The sequence below is a fragment of the Bubalus kerabau genome, chromosome 4, assembly GCF_029407905.1.
Source record: "Bubalus kerabau isolate K-KA32 ecotype Philippines breed swamp buffalo chromosome 4, PCC_UOA_SB_1v2, whole genome shotgun sequence".
NCBI lineage: Eukaryota > Metazoa > Chordata > Mammalia > Artiodactyla > Bovidae > Bubalus > Bubalus kerabau.
In genome coordinates this window covers 157281437-157291514 of record NC_073627.1, presented here as the reverse complement: position 1 = coordinate 157291514, position 10078 = coordinate 157281437, and the positions used below count along the sequence as shown (strand labels likewise).

General features: G+C 42.3%; 1 long non-coding RNA gene across 1 annotated transcript; it reads left to right on the top strand.

Annotated features, from left to right (window-relative positions):
• Positions 1–1084: 1084 nt before the first annotated feature.
• Positions 1085–9409, top strand: LOC129651708 (uncharacterized). Its single transcript, XR_008714283.1, has 3 exons — positions 1085–1150; positions 7907–8130; positions 9185–9409. It is a non-coding gene; the product is annotated as an uncharacterized LOC129651708 (long non-coding RNA).
• Positions 9410–10078: the final 669 nt, after the last annotated feature.

Below are 10078 nucleotides of genomic sequence, written 5' to 3'. Positions count from 1 at the left end.
ATTGGGCTTCCCTGGTGGTGCTAGTGGTAAAGAACCTGCCTGCCAATGCAGGAGATGTAAGAGACAGGGGTTTGAGCCCTGGGTCAGGAAGATTCCCCTGGAAGAGAGCCTGGCAACCCACTCCAGTATTCTTGCCTGGAGAATCCCATGGACAGAGGAGCCTGGCAGGCTACAGTCCACGGGAATCACAAGAGTTGGACACGACTTAGTGACTAAACCACCACCCGAAGTACTAAAGAATTTTTGATCTTAGGATTCTTTTACATTCTTAAAAATTATCAAGGATCCCATAAATCTTTTGTTTATATAGACTATAGCTATTGGTACTTGTTATTTTAGAAATTAAAACAAAGAAATGGAAAAATATTAATTTATTTAGAAATAAGAATACTAAACCATTACATGTTAATATGAGTACATCTTTTTCTAGAATTAACTATATTTTCCAAAATTGAAAAAAATGAATGAGGGCTCAGGGGATTGGGGCTGATGCCTGCCCACTTGTGGATGGAGCTGGATCCCAGGCCCTCTGGTGGGCAGGGCTCTGTAGAGCAGCAGCTGTGGACTCAGGGGTCTTAAAACAGCCTGTCTGCTGCTAGGCAGGCTGTGCCCCATCCAGCTAGTTGCTTGGCTTTAAGCAGGTGGCTCAGCTGGTAAAGAATCCGCCTGCAAGGCAGAAGACCTGGGTTCAGTCCCTGAGTTGGGAAGATCCCCTGGAGAAGGGAATGGCTACCCACTTCAGTATTCTGGCCTAGAGAATTCCATGAACTCTACAGTCCATGGGTCGCCAAGAGGCAGACATGACTGAGTGACTTGCACTTCACTTCAGGCATCCCAGCTCTGGTGCCTGCAGGTTTTTGGGCCAGAGTGGGGCTGAGTCCTGGTGCTAATAAGCTAGAGGGAGGATTCCAAAATGGCACTTGCCAGAACCAGCATCCATCTCATAGAATGAGCTCCCCAGCTCCACCAGTATCCACGTCCCCAGAGTGAGCGCCAGTTGCCTGTAGCCTTTCACGGAGACTCTCCAAGATGAGCATGTAGGTCTGACCCAGGCTGCTATCAAATTACTGCTTCTTTCCTGGGTCCTAGATCATGTGAAACTTTGTGCACACCCTTGAAGAGTGAAGAAGTCCCTTTGGCACTCCTGAAGGTAAGCCCCACTAGCCTTCAAAGTCAAACACTCTGGGGGCTCATCTTCCCAGTGCAAGACTGCTGGGCTAGGAAGACGACATGGGGCTCAGACCTCTCACTCCTTGGGGAAAACCTCTGCAGTCATAATCATTCTTTGGTTTGTGGGTTGCCTACTCTGGTACATGGGACTTGACTGTATCACATCTCTGCTGGTCCTACCTGTTTCATTGTGGTTCCTTCTTTATATATTTTCTTTATTTGTAGCTCTTTTCTGGTAGGTTCCAGTCTTTTTCAGTGATGTGTTTCTCAAGTAGCTGTGATTTTGTTGTGCCCATGAAAGGAGGTGAGCTCAGGGTCTTTCTACTCTGCCATCTTCTGTCTGATAGTTTTTATCAGACACGATTTCATGACATTTTCCACATACTAAAAACTGTCTCAACTTATCTGATTTAGGTACATTTGGGAACTTTCCATATAAAGTGTCACACATGAATTTTATTTATGAATATGTATGTATTATTTAGATATCATCATAATCTACAGGGTCTGAAATGATATGTGAGGGTAAGGACTATGTTAATAGTCTGTGGTCATAAAAGTATAAACATTCAAACTAATTTAAAAAATTCTGCTTAGCAAAACAAGCAACAATAAAATCCCAAAACAAAACACACACACACACACACACACACACACACACACACAGACATCTGCTGATTTCCATACTCTATACTTGGGAATTGGCCAAGGCAGGATAAGAGACACACTCTTAAATGTCTTTGGCATCTAGATGGATAATCTAAATAGATAAAACATTAATAGGTAGCTATGGAGACTGCAGTGAGCTGCAGAGTGCACACCACACCCAAAGATACTTACCAATTTTATCTTTCCTTCTGCAGCGGGAAGGGGTGTCAGCATAAACAGTATGAGGACAGGCAATATGTGGAAAATTGAAAGTACTTGGGAGTTAGGTAATACATGGAAAGGAATGATGAAAAGTGTAAAGAATTTTAAAGACAAATGCTACCTCTATTACACAAAAGCAGGTGACCACTTCATTTTAAGAGGCATCTGGTAGTCTCAGAAGCTCTTGAAGTCTTATAATCTAGTTAATAGGTGGTGCTAGTGGTAAGGCAATGGCACCCCACTCCAGTACTTTTGCCTGGAAAATCCCATGGACAGAGGAGCCTGGTAGGCTGCAGCCCATGGGATCGCTAGGAGTTGGACACGACTGAGCGACTTCACTTTCACTTTTCACTTTCCTGCATTGGAGAAGGAAATGGCAACCCACTCCAGTGTTCTTGCCTGGAGTATCCCAGGGACGGGGAAGCCTGGTGGGCTGCCGTCTCTGGGGTCACACAGAGTTGGACACGACTGAAGCGACTTAGCAGCAGCAGTGGTAAGGAACATGCCTTCCAATGCAAGAGATGCGGGTTCGATCCCAGGGTTGGGAAGATCCCCTGGAAAAGGAAATGGCAACCCACTCCAATATTCTTGCCTGGAAAATTCCATGGACAGAGGAGCCTGGCAGGCTAAAGTCCATGGAGTTGCAAAGAGTCAGATATGACTAAGTGACTGAGCACACATATATACGTAACAACAAATAATAAATTAATTAAAAATATATTTGCACTAAGTTCTTAGCTAAGAGGTAAAGCTAGGATGTACTGGTTATCTCCATAGTGATGGAAGAGACAGAGCTCTTCAAATCCATGACTTTGGCTTTTTGCTCTGACCAAAGATCAGCATCTCCTCCCATCCTCCTGACGCACTCCCCCAGACACAATGGGTCCTCTTCTTCAGAGCACACATTAGCAGATATAATGTTTGTCATTCTGGTGTCCATTTAATTTGTTTCCAGAAAAGTTCAGACAGGATTTTATTTGCAAAATGAGGAGGAAAGGAGAAAGCATTATATGTCTGATATTATTCATGGAAACCAGACAGGTTTTATTTCAGGCTATAACTCATTTGAGAAGACAAAGAGAACTTTGACCTTAGTTCATTTAGTCTTGTTTTTAAAAAGAGGAACATCATTTGCTTACCTTTAAGGTGTTTTAACTTCAGGCTTGGTCAAACATGACATTTTATTCTAGAGAAAAACTCATTTTGGAAGGCACCATGAAGTAGATAATAAGAATCTGTGGATCTCAGTTCAGCCATTACTGTCTCTGTAACCTTGAGTTAGTTACTCTTTTTTATTAAATTTAAGTTTCTTTATCAACATCCCTGTTCAGTTACCTTAACCTTGCCTATACTTTTACTGGTAGTCTCTTCATTAATATATGGTTTTTCAACTTCGGCAGCCATTGGAATAGGGCCTGGTTCCTATTACTAGACATGGGGAATTTGAAAGTTCTCAAGTAATTCTGATGGGTGGCCAGGGTTGAGAGCCACTGTGTTCAAAAGTTTCTCAACTTGAAATATCTGATGTGAATTCTATTTTCTGCTTGGATTAATTCTTTTATTAATTCTTTTAATTGCATCTTACATTTACTCCTGCTAAATACTCATTGAGATTCTGATAGGCTGTTGGAACAGATAAATTTAAAAAATTTTTTCAATTTTTAAGAATGTTAACTAATGTGTAGGAGATGCATTTAGAATTCAAATAGTGTAGACCTTAGCTTAAAGGGTACACACTGTTATTTTTATGATATTTATCATCATATATTGCTCTGATAGTATATTGTAGATGATAGTATATTGTAGATGAGTGAATGTCGACATTTTAGGAATCAGCGAACTAAAATGGACTGAAATGGGTGAATTTAACTCAGATGACCATTATATCTGCTACGGTGGGCAAGAATCCCTTAGAAGAAATGGAGTAGCCATCATAGTCAAAAAAGAGTCTGAAATGCAGTACTTGGATGCAATCTCAAAAATGACAGAATGATCTCTGTTCATTTCCAAGGCAAACCATTCACCATCACTGTAATCCAAGTCTATGTTCCAACTAGTAATGCTGAAGAAGCTGAAATTGAACAGTTCTATGAAGACCTACTGGAGAAGGCAATGGCACCCCACTCCAGTACTCTTGCCTGGAAAATCCCATTGGGTGGAGGAGCCTGGTGGGCTGCAGTCCATGGGGTCGCTAGGAGTCGGACACGACTGAGCGACTTCACTTTGACTTTTCACTTTCATGCATTGGAGGAGGAAATGGCAACCCACTCCAGTGTTCTTGCCTGGAGAATCCAATGGACAGAGGAGCCTGGTGGGCTGCTGTCTATGGGGTCGCACAGAGTAGGACACGACTGAAGCGACTTAGCAGTTGCAGAAGCATGAAGACCTACAAGACCTTTTAGAACTAACACCCAAAAAATGTCCTCATTATAGGGGACTGGAATGCAAAAGTAGGAAGTCAAGAAACACCTGGAGGAACAGGCAAATTTGGCCGTGGAGTACAGAATGAAGCAGGACAAAGACAAATAGAGTTTTGCCAAGAGAACGCACTGGTCATAGCAAACACCCTCTTCCAACAACACAAGAGAAAACTCTACACATGGACATCACCAGATGGCCAACACCAAAATCAGATGGATTATATTCTTTGCAGCCAAAGATGGAGAAACTCTATACTGTCAGCAAAAAACAAGACCTGGAGATGACTGTGGCTCAGATTATAAACTCCTTATTGCCAAATTCAGACTTAAATTGAAGAAAGTAGGGAAAATCACTAGATCATTCAGGTATGGCCTAAATCAAATCCCTTACAATTATACAGTGGAAATGAGAAATAGATTTAAGGGACTAGGTCTGATAGAGTGCCTGATGAACTATGGATGGAGGTTTATGACATTGTACAGGAGACAGGGATCAAGACCATCCCCAAGAAAAAAAAAAATGCAAAAAAGCAAACGGCTGCCTGAGGAGGCCCTACAAATAGCTGTGAAAAGAAAAAAAGTGAAAAGCAAGGGAGAAAAGGAAAGATATACCCATTTGAATGCAGAGTTCCAAAGAATAGCAAGGAAAGATAAGAAAGCCTTCCTCAGTCATCAGTGCAAAGAAATAGAGGAAAGTCTATAACAAAAGGCAAAAAGGCCTAGAGTGGCCAAAATAATATTGAAGACCTAAAACAAAGTCACGACTGAGCAACTTCACTTTATTTTTTCACTTTCATGCATTGGAGGAGGAAATGGCAACTCACTCCAGTGTTCTTGCCTGGAGAATCCCAGGGACGGGGGAGCCTGGTGGGCTGCCGTCTATGGGGTCGCACAGAGTCAGACACGACTGAAGCGACTTAGCAGCAGCAGCAGCAAAACAAAGTCAGAGAACTGTATTTACTCCAAGTCTTACTATGAAAGTTACAGTAATCAAGACAGCATGGTATTGGCAAAAGAATAGACAAACCAATCAGCAGAACAGAACAGAGAGCTTAGAAATAGACCTACACAGATATAGTCAATTGATCTTTGTCAAAGGTTAAAGATTTTTAAGGTCTCCCTGGTGGCTCAGATGGTAAAGAATCTGCCTGCAATGCAGGAGACCCAGAGACAGTGAAAAGATTAGGGGCTGCAAAAGTTTGGGGATAGGGAAAGGAGGGATGAATAGATGGAGCACAGGATTTTTAGGGCATTAAAATTATTCTGTGATACTATAATGGTGAGTACATGACTTTATGCAGTTGGCAAAACTCAAAAAACCATACAATACAAAGAGTCAATCCTGAAGTAAACTATGGACTTTAGCTAATAATAATGAATGAATATTGATTCATCAATTGTAGCAAACATACCACAACAAAGCAAGACGTTAATAGGAAAAACCGAGGGCAGAGGGTGAACGGAGAATGTAAGATGTCTCTGTAGTTTCTGCTCATTTTTTTTTTTCTGTAAACCTACTGCTGCTACTGCTGCTAAGTTGCTTCAGTCGTGTCCGACTCTGTGCGACCCCATAGACAGCGGCCGACCAGGCTCTGCCGTCCCTGGGATTCTCCAGGCAAGAACACTGGAGTGGGTTGCCATTTCCTTCTCCAATGCATGAAAGTGAAAAGTGAAAATGAAGTCACTCAGTCGTGTCCGACTCATAGAGACCCCATGGACTGCAGCCCTCCAGGCTCCTCTGTCCACGGGATTCTCCAGGAAAGAGTACTGGAGTGGGGTGCCATTGCCTTCTCCGCTGTAAACCTAAAACTTTCCTAAAAAATAATGTCCATTAGTTAAACAAATACACCACAGAAATATCACAGGCCCCACTTAATGAAATTATTTCTCATCAGCATCTAAAATTTTTTAAAAATTATTAATAAAATCTGGTTTATTAGAGATAGTCCAAATGATGGTGAAGTGGGGGAGCACTAATGGCCATTTGTGTCCGTGGAATAGGGAGCTGCTATGAGCTACAGTGGGGAGAATATCCACAGACACAGTCTTACCAGGTTGGGTTGTATCTTGTCTTTCCCACTAATAAACAGGTGTCCAGTCCAAATGCATTAGTGGAAATGTTGCCCTGCCTTTCAATTTTGGAGTCACTGGTAAGACTAATTCTTGCAGAACTTGAAGCTGGGTAGAAAGTAGGAAAGATAAAATTTGTGGCAGATGGATGGGTCTCAAGAAAGTCTTCTCACATAGACTTCATTTTCCCCCAGCTGTAAACAAGGGCAAGTCAATGGATGATTTGGAAGTTTCCTCCCAATTCAAATGATAGGAATCTTTGATGTTTTGGGTACAGTAGGAAAAATGTTTAAAAGTATGTTTAGGAGATAATAAGTCTTGGGCTTGCAATCATCACTCAAGAGTGGAATTTAAATTTTCTCAACTGAGCCCTTAAAAGCAGGAGCAGGCAAACTTGTTCCGTAAAAGTTTAGACAGTAGGTGCTTTTGGTTTCCTGGGCCATGCAGTCTGTCACAACTATTCAACTCAGGTGTTACAGTAGAAAGCTGTTACAGACCCCTATTGTTTTGTCAAGAAAACAGAAGCTTATCTGTTGGTAAGTGGAAGATGGATGAATTACTTTTAAATGGCACCCCACTCCAGTACTCTTGCTTGGAAAAGCCCATGGATGGAGGAGCCTGGTGGGCTGCAGTCCATGGGGTCGCGAAGAGTTGGACACGACTGAGCGACTTCACCTTCACTTTTCACTTTCATGCATTGGAGAAAGAAATGGCAACCCACTCCAGTGTTCTTGCCTGGAGAATCCCAGGGACGGCGGAGCCTGGTGGGCTTCTGTCTATGGGGTCGCACAGAGTCAGATATGACTGAAGTGACTTAGCAGCTTAGCAGGGAGATCTAAGACTTTCTCGAGAGCTGTGGGGGCACATGTAAATTAGCTCAAGCCCTTTCTTTAGATATAAATACAAGCTTATTCATTGTGATTTATTATGTTAATAACAGGAAGGTGGTGCCTTAGAAAATATTTTTTAAATTCCTGTGGCTAAAATAAAGCAGGAATCCATCGTTATTTAGGTGAGGTTACAATGAGCACCTCCCCTCACCTGAATGACCCATATGGTCCATTTCCTATGTGGTACCAGATGCATTACATTGATTGCTTAACTCCCATCCGGCACTTCTTTTTGTTTTGACTTTGCATTTTTAGCTTACATGTCTCTCTCTGAGGAGAACAATATGGTACTGGGGCGATTAAAGCTGAGATGATAAATGCTTGGGATTTGAGAATTGTTCTCCGAAGAGAAATAGAATCGGTACAACTTGCCCAGGAAAGATACAAATTTCAACATCTCTTTTAACACCTGCTCTTGTGCAATATATTATGGAAAACTGTGCCTAACACAGCATGATTCTTCTTCCATTCCCTGCCTCTTCCCAGGGGACACTAAAAGATGCTAGAAAATCCAAAAGTCAGAGGGAACCCCCAAACTTGGCTTCAAACTGGGACAGAGAAGCTAACACAGAGAGGAAGAAAGCCTGCAAACAAGCTAAAGAACATCAACAGGCACCCAGCACACCATCTTTAAGCCAAGGACAGAGAAACAGCAATGTGGCAAAAACATTATGATAACATTAATAAGTAATCAGAAAGTTATGGAAAAGGTATTTCCTCTGCTTGGAATATGGGACCAAGAAAAACCAAGTTGAAACTTGGGATTGTATTAATGCCTGGGGGCACTCGTGAGTCACAGCAGATGGTTCTCGGTCCTGTAATTAATTGCTCTACATGAATATGAGCATTTTGTCCTTTAAAAATTTTAAATTCTGCCTTGTAACCACCATATGGTCCCCTGTCAACTGCAGAGTTTTCTGTCACTTAAGCAATGACTTATTATTTATTATACTTCAAAAAAATTTGCAGAGTGAATTGGTATGAGTAAAATTATTCAGTAGAAACCCGTTTCTGAAAGTGATTGCTGAGTGTCTCGGGGCATCATCTCATGTCCCTGAAACTGAAAAACTCACAAAGTAAATATTTACCACAAGCAAAGCACGGAGCAGAGTTACTCTTATTTTCAACATCAGCTTCATGGCGATACTCTGTGCTAACTAATTTTTCCTAATTTTGCACATGTTGAAGAAAAACTTCACATAATTATTAAAAATGAACACCATCTCTTCGACTCCAGCAGCCTTGCACCCTTGTTACCATGGACAAACATTTGATTGTTGTTCAATTTTTCACCTCAGCTCAAGGAGGAGTGTGGAGGCTCAGTTCCAGAAAAGAACCCATGTGCTTGTTGTTCCATAATCATGGATCTACACCCTGGGCCTGCTTTGTATTATGTGTCTGTCTTGTGGTGATGGGTTTGTGAAGATTGGAGTTCTTCCTTGCTAAGACTCACAGCAAGGCTGTGGTTGTCTCCATGGGTCTCCATATCGTGATTTTTCAAGTGAGCACTGGGTCATCTGAAGAAGCAAATATAATCTGACCTCATTTTGATACCAAGATATGACATAGTTGCTCACAAAAGGGACCCAGACAATTCCTTCACTTCTTCATTGAGTAGAGGAACAACCACAGCTCATTTTCCTTTGGGGGATTCTTCCCTAGGACTGTTTTCTTCCCCGAGGTAATATAAACTGAATTTGAGGCTCCAGTCTCATTCTGTGTTGTATTTACTGCATAATTGAGTTTCTCTATTTTCCTTTGAAGAAAAGGGTAAGGAAGATGGGAGAACGAAGAAAGGCGAAGAAAGCACAGGCAGTGCTGCATCTTTGTCAACCTGGACATGAGAAAGGGGTCCCTCCAAGGACACAGCTACTTTTAACTCATGTCACCATCATGTGACTGGTACACTGAACCTCTTCCATGGGCGAGGGAGACCATGGCACTTCTGGAGAAAAGAATAAATAACTCTTGAAGATATTATCCACCCAGGTGGCTGGGTCACCTCTACCAATAGCCATTGACCAGAACATGAGAAACACACACACACAATTTATCATCAGCCAGCCAGTGAGGAGAAAGGTTGACTGAGAACCATTGTCTCTGAAAAGTGATGGCCAGAGAAAGAAAGAGAGCAGCTGGCTCAGTTTGGAGAAGCTTCTGGGCTTGGTTTGGAGGAGTTTCTTTCTCTTTTTTTCTTTTAAAAGATCAATGAAACCAATAAGCCTCTTTGTTGTTGTTGTTTGTCTTTAATTTGTGTCCGACTCTTTTGCGACCCCATGGACTGCAGCCTGCCAGGCTCCTCTGTCCATGGGATTTCCCAGGCAAGAATATTGGAGTGGGTTGCCATTTCCTTCTCCATGGAGGGGTTTCCAACCTTAGAACATTCCCCCAAATAAGGGAGAAGTGGGTGAACATTTCCTGAGGATTCTCACAAATGGTCCTCTTCCTATCACCTGCTACTAAGAAAAGGAGTTAAACCAGGAAAGGGAGAAGTGGGTGAACATTTCCTGAGGATTCTCACAAATGGTCCTCTTCCTATCACCTGCTACTAAGAAAAGGAGTTAAACCAGGAAAAGGTACAAAGAAGCCCCTCAGACTGGCTGCAGGGGCAGGGTGGGCTGGGACAGCTGAGGCCGTCAAGCTCACCGTTCATGTTTC